This window comes from Microtus pennsylvanicus, chromosome 5 (assembly GCF_037038515.1).
Source record: "Microtus pennsylvanicus isolate mMicPen1 chromosome 5, mMicPen1.hap1, whole genome shotgun sequence".
Lineage (NCBI taxonomy): Eukaryota > Metazoa > Chordata > Mammalia > Rodentia > Cricetidae > Microtus > Microtus pennsylvanicus.
This window is the reverse complement of record NC_134583.1, coordinates 41,000,838-41,013,452: the sequence shown is the minus strand read 5'-3', so window position 1 is coordinate 41,013,452 and position 12,615 is coordinate 41,000,838. Positions and strand designations below refer to the sequence as shown.

The 12,615-nt window shown below is 39.6% G+C and overlaps 1 pseudogene; it reads left to right on the top strand.

The window, feature by feature from the left end:
- Nucleotides 1–394: 394 nt before the first annotated feature.
- On the top strand, nt 395–1,627 carry LOC142850753 (peflin pseudogene; annotated as a pseudogene).
- Nucleotides 1,628–12,615: the final 10,988 nt, after the last annotated feature.

Sequence of the window (12,615 nt, the reverse complement as noted above, 5' to 3'; positions counted from 1 at the left end):
AAACCTCAGCAATAAGAAAAATAATTGCCTGATCAAATGCTAAGCCAGAAAATATATGTAGTCAAAAACAAAGGTTATACAAAAGATGACACACATAGGGAAAAGCATCGATTTTTATCGGTGTCAATTTGTGGGTCAGTAATATATTTATCTTTCCTCTGTGACTGAGGAAGAACTAAAATTCTTCTATATTTTGAATCTCTTTAATATGTGTCTTGAAATTTGTTAGTGCTGCTCTGTTAAATCAATGAAGGAACTGAAAAGCATACAACCTTACTGAGGGTTTATTGTATACTATGAGTAGTATATGTTCAATGAGATTCTTATATTAGGAAAACGACAATGCATAGTTAAAACTCAAAGACATTATGTATATTTAAAGTTCACAGTCGCCATGGCCAGCTATCTGTACGGGCAGAGTTGCCCTGAAGCAGCAGGACAGTCACCTGGAGCACTCCCACGTGGCTACTACCCTGAACATCCCCATGGTGAGGGCCAGTGTGGCTGTGGATTCCCCCCTGGCAGTGGTTATGGAGGTCCTGCCCCTGGAGGTCCCTATGGATACCCCAGTGCTGGGGGACTCCCCTCTGGAACTCCGAGTGGACCATATAGTGGTGTACCCCCAGGGAGCCTTTACAGTCAGCCACCTCTAAGTTCCTATGGTGCTCAGCAGCCTGGACCTTATAGACAGGGTGGTGTCCTCCCCCCATTGTGGATCCTGAGGCCTACTCCTGGTTCCAGTCAGTGGATGCCGATCACAGCGGCTATATCTCCCTCAAGGAGCTGAAGCAGGCCCTCGTCAACTCTAACTGGTCCTCGTTCAATGATGAGACATACATGATGATAAACATGTTTGATAAGACCAAATTTGGCCGCATTGATGTCGTCGGCTTCTCAGCCCTATGGGAATTCCTCCAGCAGTGGAAGAGCCTCTTCCAGCAGTATGACCGGGACCGCTCTGGATCCATCAGCTCTGTAGAGCTGCAGCAAGCGCTGTCGCAGATGGGCTACAACCTGAGCCCTCAGTTCACCAGCTCCTGGTGTCTTGCTACTTCACGCACTCTGCCACTCCCGCCATGCAGCTTGACTGCTTCATCAAGGTGTGTACCCAGCTGCAGGTGTTGACTGAGGCCTTCCGGGAAAAGGACACCACCATACAGGGCAACATTCGGCTCAGCTTTGCGGACTTCGTCACCATGACAGCCTCTCGGATGCTGTGATCCAGCCTACTCAACAAGAGTGGAGCATACCAAGGGATGTGGCCTGTCTTCTCTTCCTCCTCTCCTAGCAAAGCTTTTCCTAGCCTGACCTAAGAAAGGACCGAAAGTTGAATACCCTGGGCTGTGGAATGGCACCCCCTTGGGGTAGGGGATGCTGGTGGTGGCAGTGGAGTTAGTGTCTGGTCAGCTGTCCCTGGCCTCTGGCTTCCCCCTCTGTTCCCTGATGCCAGTGTAGAGCATCACCGCTGGGCTCTGCTGGCACTGCTGTCATCCCTCACCAAGACCGCCAGGTCAGATGAGCCCAGTTTCTGCTAAATGGACGTAGACTGAGCATGAGGGAGATTTGCTGGGACCAGTGCCTGGGATTCATCAACTCCCACAATCCTTGTGTGTTAGCATTAGTTCACCTGAGACTTTGCCTGTTCTGGAGGCTTGGAGAATCTGCCATTTCAGCCATATCTGATGAGGTTCCTGCCCTCCAAAACTTGGACCTCTCACTGACCTGCCATGTTCCACTCAGCTTCAGTTTGGGGGACAATTGTCACATCTTACTGCCAATGTTTGTAATTTGCCTTTTTTTCCATTTGGGGCGAAAAGTCCATAAAACTGTGAGTTTCAACAAAAGACTCTACAGTCCCATGCTCCTCCCCCCCCCCAAAAAAAAGTTCTTTAAAGATGAGATTTCCACTATCCTGGGGAGATAGGTACATGAGAAGTACATGCCCTAATGACTATGTGTGCTGCTGGAACTTTGACAAATGCCATGACCTCTAATGAGAGTTTGGAAGAAATTTGCAGGCTTATATTTCACTCTGGAAAAGACAGTTTTCATCAAAGGTAGCTCCCTATTAAAAATGTGACAATTTGACTCAGGGTCAAGCTATGAAAAAATTTTAGTGGTCATATACTTTATCTTTGAATGTGGACAAAAAGAAAATAGTTTATGAAGATCTCTAAATGGCTTGTGTGCCTAATAAGTGAGATGAGATGGTTTTCATTGTAAACGTGATACAGTCTAAAATCCTCTGAAGGGGGTCTCAAGGAGGGATTTCCTAGATCAAGTTGTCCTGTGCTCTTGTCTGTGGGAGACTGTCTTGATGACATTAGTTGATATGGAAAGATCCATCCCAGTGTGGGTCTCACCATCTCATGATTGTGTCCTGGAATATATAAGGAGAATATAGAAAGTGGATTCAAGTGTGCAGATATGCACTCATTCTCTCTCTTCTGCACTTGTGATGTGATGTGAAAAGCTTCTTTAAATGCCTGCCACCTTGACTTTCCATCAGTGAAGGATTGTAACTTGGAATAGAGAGCTAGAATAAAGCCTTTCACTGCTAAGTTGCTTTTTTCTGGATATTTTATCATAGTAACAACAATGAAACTAGTACAATAAGCAAAATTAGTAATTTTATTAACCCAGAGGCACTAGATTTGACAAGTAGGTTTTTAACAATTTGAAATAGAGATGTAAATGATATGCCATTACAAGGATAACATGACCAAAAGCAACTTGGGGCAGGAGTTTAATTGGCTTACACCTCTATATTATAGTTCATCTTCAAAGGTAGTTGATATGTATCTGCCAATGCAAAGGCCAGATCAGACCTCATTAAAAGCAGATAAATACAAGTTTATAGACATTGCTCCTGGGTGAGTTCACAATCCTAAAGAATAGGGCCAGAGAAGTCAAGTGACTGTGCTAAGGCACATAGTTTTTATAGGTCTTAGGTGAGGGGTCATGACCTGCCAGCCAGTAGATGGCACTGTGCTCTAATATAAACAAAAGCTAAAACCCTGGTCACATCAGAAGTCATGTTGTAACAGTTGCCATCACTCTTCTGTTCAGGGTTTTTCAGTGTAGGTGGTAGTAGAACAGACATTTTCCTGGCTTGTTTTTTGGTCTATATCCCAACTAGTGAGGCTCCAAGGCCTCAAGGGGCCTTTAAGGACTAAGTGGAAACTGTGTAAGCTTCAGAAAAAGAAAAGGATTATTTCTAGTATGTTTACCTGAGTCTTTCTGAAAATGCACCATGAATAGCCTCTACCATATGGCTGCCTGAACCATTTCATTTCTATTTCTAAATAATGAATATTGTTCTTATCTCACACCTACAAAATTACTGTGTGCAGACAGAAGCAATGTGTCTCTTCTCTTCAGAGAAAAATAGGTTCTCTCACCAGCATAGACTTCAGTCAGAGAAGACTCGTTAGATCTCAGGATGTCTGACCCTGACTCCTGGCAACACTGTCCTTTTGTTGAGTCTCCTGATGCCACAGGAGAGCATGACACAGTAGAATCCATCCTCCTTGCTTATAATCCAGTCCTTCCGAAAGAATTCAGCAACTCCTGAAAACCACAGCAACTGCTACAGAAGGGAGGCTAAGAACACTGTCTGTGAATCCTATGAGTATTGACTCTGTAGGTACTTCAACTACAGAAGTAGCCAGAAGCATTCAAACAGATCATACTTCAAGCAGTAATGACATTTTAATGCCTCATTTGACAAAATTATTTTTCAAAAGAATCATATTTAAATCCCTTCAACTCTAAGACCCTTCCAAATCTCGAGCTGTTTCAGAAGCAGCTGGTGGGACTCTGTAACCCCATCCTCAGCACTTTGTGCTCACCCATTGAGGCTGTGAGGTCTGAGACACAAACAGTAAATGTGGACAATAATGCATAGTCCTGAAAGCTTCTCAGTTCCTCAGTGTGATTTTTCACTGTGTCCTCTGTCCTGAACCTTCCCCTCACCTTTTTAAGAGGTATCCGATTTCTTCTTAATGTTTCCTGTGTTGCCATACTAATGTGTCATAAGCTGAATTTCTAAAAAAAATCATAAAAATATTAAAAAATAAACAACAACAACAACAAAAAAAAACAATGCTCAAGCATGTCCTGACAATTTTTGAGTCTGGAGTTCACTGGGCTGGTTTCGTTTTAGACTTCTTTCCCTGCCTTGTAGGTAGCATCTTTCTCTCTGTCTTCACACCCAATCCTTCTTTGTTTATGTCTTTATTTATGTCCTTTTCTTGTATGATAGACTGAGTCACAATCTATAAACTCAGACCATTTTAATTACTGTATCTCTAAAGACTTTGTAACAAAAACAGCCATATTTGTAGGTCTCTGGGTTCTAGCTATGAAGTACTTGGAAAACTCCTTTGTTACACTCAGAAATCTCCTTTCATCCTCTTCATTCTGCATGCATTCTCTTTCTCTTTTGACTTTCTCTAATTATATTTATTTGGGTATTGTCTCAATGGTGCTTACTCTAGTGGATGTTTCTTTTTATTTTACCATTTTACAACAGTGTTGTAATATTTAATAAATATTAAAAGAAAAAAGAATGTGTGCCTAAGTATAAAAGCACGTTCTTTTAATCTTATGACTAAAAGAATTAAAATAGGGGATTATGACTTCAGGGCCTGATGAGGCAAAATAGTAAGACCCTGCCTCAAAAAGAAAATAAGTGGTAGAGAGATGGTTCATTTGATAAAAAAACTTGCCATGAAAACCATAGCTTGGATCTTCAAAACCTACATAAAAGGTAGGTGGGTATGGTGGCCTGCCTGTAATCCTAGCTTATAGGAGGCAGGGGCTGGTGATTAGGCTAGCTAATTAATGAGTTTAGCATGCAATCCCATCTCAGTCAATAAGATAGAGCATGCCATCTGTGGTGGTTTGAAAAAAAGTGGTCACTTGAGAAGTGTGGCCTTGTTGGAGCAGGTATGACCTTCTTCGAAGAAGTGTGCCACTGTGGGTGTGGGCTTTGAGGTCTCATATCAAGCTACTCTGAGTATCACAGGCCACTTCTTGTTGCCTGCAAGATGAAGGGCTCTCAGCTACTTCTCCAACACCATGTCTGCTTGCACACTTCCATCTTCCTCACCATGATAATAATAGACTGAACTATATTTAAGTCACCTAAATATATGTTTTACTTCATACAAGTTGTCGTTGTCATGATATCTCCACAAAACAAGAGAAACCCCAACTAAGACAACATCCAATGACAAAGTCTAGCCTCCACATTCACATACACAAATACCTATATGCACATACAACCACATACATGCACTTTCAAACTCCTGCAAGAACACATATATACACACTACACACATACATGCAAAAAGATGCTATTTTCTGTAGTTGTATGGGGGGAAAGTGTTCTATAAATGAGTTAAAACTTTTCTTAAATCTGATGCTTCAGTTTTTGTTTTTTGCCCTGGATGGTGGGCCTATTGATTTAAGAAAGATATTAAAGCCTTAGATGGTTAAAATTTAATGTCAACTTGATTAGATTTAGAATCACCATGAAAAAACAACTATGGGTATGTCTATTAGTGTGCTGCCAGTAGGGCTTAGCTACAGAAGAAAATTCTATACTTGAATTGAGCAGAGCCATTGGTGGGTTACAGTCACAGACTGGATAAAAAGAAAAGCAAACTAAGCATCAGTCTTTATCTCTCATCTTCCTGACTGCACACACAATGAGGAGAGAGTTGGGTTCCCCTGAAGATAAGGGAGGAAAGGCTGCAGCCAATGTTCTGAAGAGCTGACCCTGAAACTAGGGGGTTGGATTTGAAGAGACAGATTGAGAGGTGAAGATCTCTGTTAGGCTTCTTGTCTCCCTGGTCATAGTGGCTTGTAGGTTCCCAGGAAGTGCCTGGTGAAGTTAGGGCTTGCTGCCCTGGCTAACTTGTAATGTCATTATTTTGTTTTCTCTCTCCCATTTCATATATCTTGGGTAATTTGATTCTCCTTTTTTGTGGATTTTCCTTCCTACAATCAAGTGAACATTTTTCTTAAAAGATGAAATCACACTCATTAGTAGTTATTTTAGGCCAATGGTTCTCATGACCTCTTAGTGAGACAAATGACCCTTTAACAGGAGTCACCTAAGACCGTCAGTGGTGTGGAAAGTCCTGTCTATGTTTTGCTTTAATTGGTTAAAGATTAAAGCTGTTTTAGCCAGTGGCTTAGCACAATAGAGCTAGGTAGAAAAACTAAACTGAATTCTGGTAGAAAGAAGGCAGAGTCAGGGAGAAGTCATGGAGCTACCACAGGGAACAGACACTTCCACTGGAATCTGCCTAAACTTTGCTGTAGGCCACGAACTCATGGTGATGCACATATTAATGGAGTTGGGTTAGTTTAGGATATAATAGTTAGCCAGAAATATGCTTAAAATATTTGCCAAACAGTATTGCATATAATATGGTTTCTGAGTGATTATTTCAGGTCAGGGCAGTCAGGAAACAAACAAAGTGTCTCCACCAACAACGAGCTGCCTCCAACAACACATCAGAAATATGAGTTATTTACAATTATGATTGATAACAGTAGCAAAATTGCATTTGTGAAGTAACAACTAAAATAGATTTATGGTTGGGGTTTCCCACAAGATGAGAAACTGTATTAAAAGGTCACAGTAATAAGAAGGTTGAGAGCTACTGTCCTAGAATTTTAAATAGATTTCAGAATGAAAAAGAACTGTCTAAAGTCAGATAACAGATGAGAATAGCTAGCAAAAGCAAAGAATTCAATCTAAAAATTATATAAACATATTAAACTCTAAAATCAGACACATACATAAATGCTTGTTTAACTAGTCTAAAAACAGTTTTTTATTGAAAATAAAGATTTTATTCATATATTATATTCTGTTCACCCTCATCTTGCCCTAGATCCTTCTCACCCCACTTCTTATCCATCCTTATGCCTACAGTCTCTTATTAGAAAACAGGCAGGTAAACAAGAAAACAAGCAAATCATTATCAAAATAAGCAAAACTAAAATAAGTAGGAAAAATGCTCACATAATCCATAAAAATACAAAACTGCAAGTCATAGTATGCAAACAAAATACCAGTAAGGTAAAATATAGCCAAACAAAACAACAGTTTTAATATCAGATATTTTACTGACCAAATCATTAAATAAATGTCATCTATTGTTTTCAAAACTTTGGATGGACATAAAAACCATTTCCTTATTATCTTAGGATCTAATTATGTTTAAAATTGACCATGGGATACTACGATTAGAATACATTACATGAAAAACATAGTTTCAATTGAACAATTTGACTACATCAATGAAAACAACATAGAATCCTAGGCTTAGGGACATTTCAGAAAGTGCTTCTCTTTCGACTTCTTCAGCAAGGCCCAGGGTACCATGACTGCATGAACAGCTCTAGGAACAGAGGGCTGTGTCTATCTAGTGATCTTTCTTGGAATATTAGCATTCCTGTTAAGGAAGAAACTTCATTCTTCAGTCTAGTTCTATTCTGGTGGAGGCTTTGGACCTAGTAGAGGGATTGTATTCATACTGTCTGGTGGAGCTATATACTCATCACAGGTCTTGACTCTCTGGTTGAAGCACTTCTGTTGTGGTGGGAGCGGTGGGCTGCGTTCCTGCCCAGTTACCGCATGGCTAGCTTTACCTGAAATAAGAACACACAAATTGTATTCTTTTAAACACTGCTTGGTCCATTAGTTCTAGCCTCTTCTTGACTAATTGTCATATCTTGATTAACCCATTTCTAATAATCTGAGTATCACCACGAGGTGTTGCCTTACCAGGAAGGATCTTAACCTGCGTCCATCTTGAAGAGGAGAGCTGTAGCATCTGACTCACTGCCTTCTTCCTCCCAACATTCAGTTCTGTCTACTCTGCCTATCTAAGCTGCTGTCCCATCAAAAACCAAGCAGTTTATTTATTAATTAACCTGTCTAAAAGCAACAGACAGACAGATGACCCACCTCCATCATTTTCCCTTTTTCTGTTTAAACAAAAAAGAAAGGCTTTAACTTTAACATAGTAAAATTACCCATAACAAAACAGTTATCAAGCAAGAATTACAGTTACAATATTTAGATCAATTTTATCTTTTATCATAACTAAGTATAACTATAACTAACCATTCTTTAACTCCATCAAAGACTCCAGAAGGATATAATATTACCTAAGCAAACAAGAAGTCCAAAACTCTAGAAATGACAAAGACATCTCACTGTCTGGACAGTCACCCAAAGTTTTTTTGTACCATTGGGGCATCCATCTTTGGCCTACAGGCCCATAGTATCCAGCAGACATTTTCATGAAGCAGGAAATTTCAAAGACAGTTCAGTCACTTCCTGCTGTCCTGCAGAATGTCTCGCAGACTCTTTCATGAATCAGGAACCCCAAAAGATCATCTCACCTTTAGGCAAGTTCAGCAGTCCTCTCTCTGTGGGTTCTCTGTGTTCGGTTTATGCAACAGTCCAGGCAAGAGCAGTTTCTTGCCCAAATGGCTATCAAACTCCATAAGGAGCCTCTTCAATGCCCATGTTCCTCTTGAAGTAGATTGATGCTGCCAGGAGCAGACGTGTCTCATTGTCATGAAAAACCCTAAGTTATTAAAACATTAAATGCCATATTCTGTAATCTTTGAAAGATATGAAGAATGTCTATCTGAAATATATCTATGCATATCTAGAAAATCTTACTAACATGACTATAAGCTTGACTATTATTGTTGATTATCCATTAACAACCTATATTTCCTAATTAAACATTATATTTTGAAATGAACTACACAATCACAATACCTTAATCAAGATCAGAAATACATATACATATAACAAAATTGACCTTAAAATGCATACCAATGCAAATTATTCATATCTATATATCATATCCCCCTTTAAATGTAAAAGAACATTTATAAACAATATTTGGGAACATGGGTGCAGCTTTTTCTCTCTAAACTGCTTTCTGCTGAATGGGGGCACTGTTATTTAGGTGTTTTTTTGGTATAACCTGTGTGTCAGGTTTATCTCAGGCAGCAGTTGAGTGAAGTAGTTTTTTGAGGGTGTGTACAGCAACCTTTCAGGAGGGCATGGTATATCATACCATATTGGGATAAAAGCAATCCACAGGGTCTCATCCTCTGTGTAAACAAAAGAAGAAACTCTTTTCCAAAGCATCATATCCTTAGATCCAAATTTTGAAGTCATACCCTTATGATATCCATTCTGGTTTATCTTGGCAGCCCATGTAATGAAATGTCTTTCTGTACTTAGCTCCTTTACAGTCAAAAGTTTAAAAAAAAATCACAATAATACACAGAATCCGGACTTTTTGTGAATTTTTCATTTTTAAGTGGCTTGTTTTTCTTTATTCATTTTTATCTATATCTATCTATACTCTGTCTCTTTAAAGACTTTACCTTTTTTTAACATTAACTTTATTTTTTATATTCTTTTTATTCTCTTTCCCAAGCCTACATACACTCATCCAACATTGTGACCCATAGAGGTCTTTTATGTCTGAATCTTTTCTATTGTGAATCTGTAATTCTTTACTGTCCAGGAGCACTTCTTAAAATGCTAAGCGCTTTTTAAAAACTTTCGCTTGCATCACATAGGGGTAATACGGTACCGCCTGTTTCCTGCCCAGTCTAAACCTTAACTGTGCTGTTATTATGGTAATTATGATAGTTTCTGACTGAGATCAACACAGTTCAGCATGGAGCAGCTGCTCCTGCCTAAGAGCCGTTTGGTGCCCCTAATCTGCGCACAGTTCCAGGCACACAGCAAGTCCACATTGGAGCCGCATTCAGCAGTTTAATTCTGGGACTGAGCATGCAGCACAGAAACTTTTCATCCAAGTTACATCCAAATCTGACATGCAGAGCACTGCGCAGTCTGAAACCATCTCTCTGTATAGTGTCAGAAATCCACCATGCTCTCCCGCCTGCCTATGTCTGTTTCTGCTCTCTACCCAGGCAGGAAGAGCTGAGCCAAGGGCAAGGTCTCAGCTACTTTCCTCCCTATCCTGAGCAGGTACACAAACATAAAGTCCCATAAAAGCCATTGAAATGCTTTAAAGCCAGAGTTTGCACTGGAGGCACAACCCCAGAAAGCTGCACTTTAAAATGACACAGCTTTTTTTTTTCTGCCGCTATTGCTGAAACAGGAAATCTCTCTACGACATGCCACCAACAAACAGCAAAAATCTGTGTTTAACTCTGTTTTTTCTCTGTTTAAACTTAAGCTCTCTCAGGTTTTACGTGGAGTTTGTTACCATGTTGGGCAGCCACTCTGTAGTATTGGAGCGGTGGATGGCTTCCCACCACCTGGCTCCTGCATGGCTAGCTTATCACTGGAAATAACAACACACAAATTGTATTCTTTTAAACACTGCTTGACCCATTAGCTCTAGCCTCTTACTGTCTAACTCTCACATCTTGATTAACCCATATTTAATAATCTGTGTAGCACCATGAGGTGGTGGCTTATCGAAAGTATCTTAACCTGCATCCATCTTGGAGAGGAGAGCTATTGTGACTGTCTCACTGCCTTCTTCCTCCCACCATTCTGTTCTGTTTACTCCACCTATCTAAGCTGCTGTCCTATCAAAAGCCAGGCAGTATCTTTATTAATTAACCAATGAAAGCAACAAATAGATAGATGACCCACCTCCATCATACTTCCAAGCTCACACATGTGATCTTAGCAGCCAGCCCTGCCTGGATTCCTTGCTGGCTTTTAGTAGAAAGAGTCCATAACTCACCACAAGGACAATCTAAAGTGAATTATGTGTCCTCATAGTATGGCAACTAGCCTTCTGATAGCTAGGAGAGAATGTGAAGCCCTAGAAAGTAGGCAAGTATCCTGGTGTGAATCAATAAATGATTTTAAACATATAATACCTCAAAGCCATTATAAAAGCATATCTTGACTGAACAATTCTAGAATTCCAGGTACTAATTCTAATTGCCTCATTTGGGCTAAGTTGTTCACAAGAATATAATTAAATTGTATTACTATTAAACAAATTTTAGAAAGAAAGTTAGGGAACCAGAAAAGTGAAATAATTTTCCTAAGGGTTAGGCGTAAGTGTTCGAATCAGGACATGAACTCAGTAAGTTCAAATAGCCAAGTTAAACTAGAGCTATTGTTATCTGTGTGTTCAACAAGGTAGGACTCTGAGAAGGCTTTAGTGTCTGGCACATTATGTGCTTCCAGTTTTTGGTCTTTTTCAGGAGCTCATTTTATTAGTGATTTAAATAAATTGAGATCTTGCTATAGAAATTTCTTTTTTTCTTATCCATTTCAATTTATAATGGCCAGAAATTTGAAACCATCTATATGTCCACCAAAAGATAAATGAATAAAAAAGTGGTACATTTATGCAATAGACTGTCAATTAGCTTTTTTTGTTGTTTAAAAAATGAAATTGTGAAATTCACAAGTAAGTGCCAGAAAAAATAATTCTGAGTAAAGCAATCCAAACCCTAAAAGGTCAATACGATGTTTATTTGATTATATGTGGTGTTAGCTGTTAAATCTTCAATAAACACGCTACAATTGTTATAACCACAGAGGTTAGGTATAGGGTGAGGCATTTGGGGAAGGAAAGAATCTCTAGAAGAAGGGAAAATAGAGTATATAGTTATGGAAGGATGCAGGGAGCAGCTGAAATGGGAAGACTAAATATAGAGGGAAGAAAGATGGAAACAATACAGAGATGGACAGCTAATACTAACGACCATTCAAGGGGTCATATGACAACTAAATGCAGAAGAAGCTTCTTTAAATGTGTACATATATAAAAGAAATATAAATGGAATCACCAAATAATGTGGGAGACAGGTCACCAACTAGACATCTCTGAGTACCAAATGAAGCCTCTGGGAATGGGTTGCATCTAATTGAGTTGTTGGCCAAAGGAACCCCTATAGAAGCCCCCAAACAGCCCAGGCTATTTCCAAGGATATTGGTTGCTCATTATAAGCTGATGGTAAGACCCTAATTCTGAAGATAGTGCTTACATTTGGGCTGGTGCCTATCTGGAGACTTCATCCCTACTGACACTGGAAGGTTCTCTACATGCCACTGAAGGAAAAAGGTCAACACCAACCCAGATACAAGGCCTTTCATATCTAGTGCTGATCTATTTGCAAGATCCACTGGTGCAACAGGAGAATCAAAGTTTTAGGAACAACCAACCTCTATTTGATTGGATTTAAAACCCATTCCATGAGGTATATGCAGCTTGAGTCCTAAGAGCGTGAGACTAAATAGGCCATGGACCTGAAAAAAAGTCAAGTTCTACTGTTCTGCTAAGGGAAAGAAACAATAACAAGACTCCCAATGACACTGTGTTATACTGATTCCTGAAGAATGAAAGCAAGTGAAACACTTAGTCTTCCTTCTCCTCACTTGCCCATCTTCTGTTCTTCTCCTTCCCCTTGTCTTAATGATGATGACAGTACTAGAGATTTAATCCAGGTCTTACACATGCTAGGCAGGTACTCTACCATTGAGCATATCACCCACCTGAGGATATAGAATTTAAGTCTTACAATATTTACTTTCTTCTAGAGAATTCATTATAATTT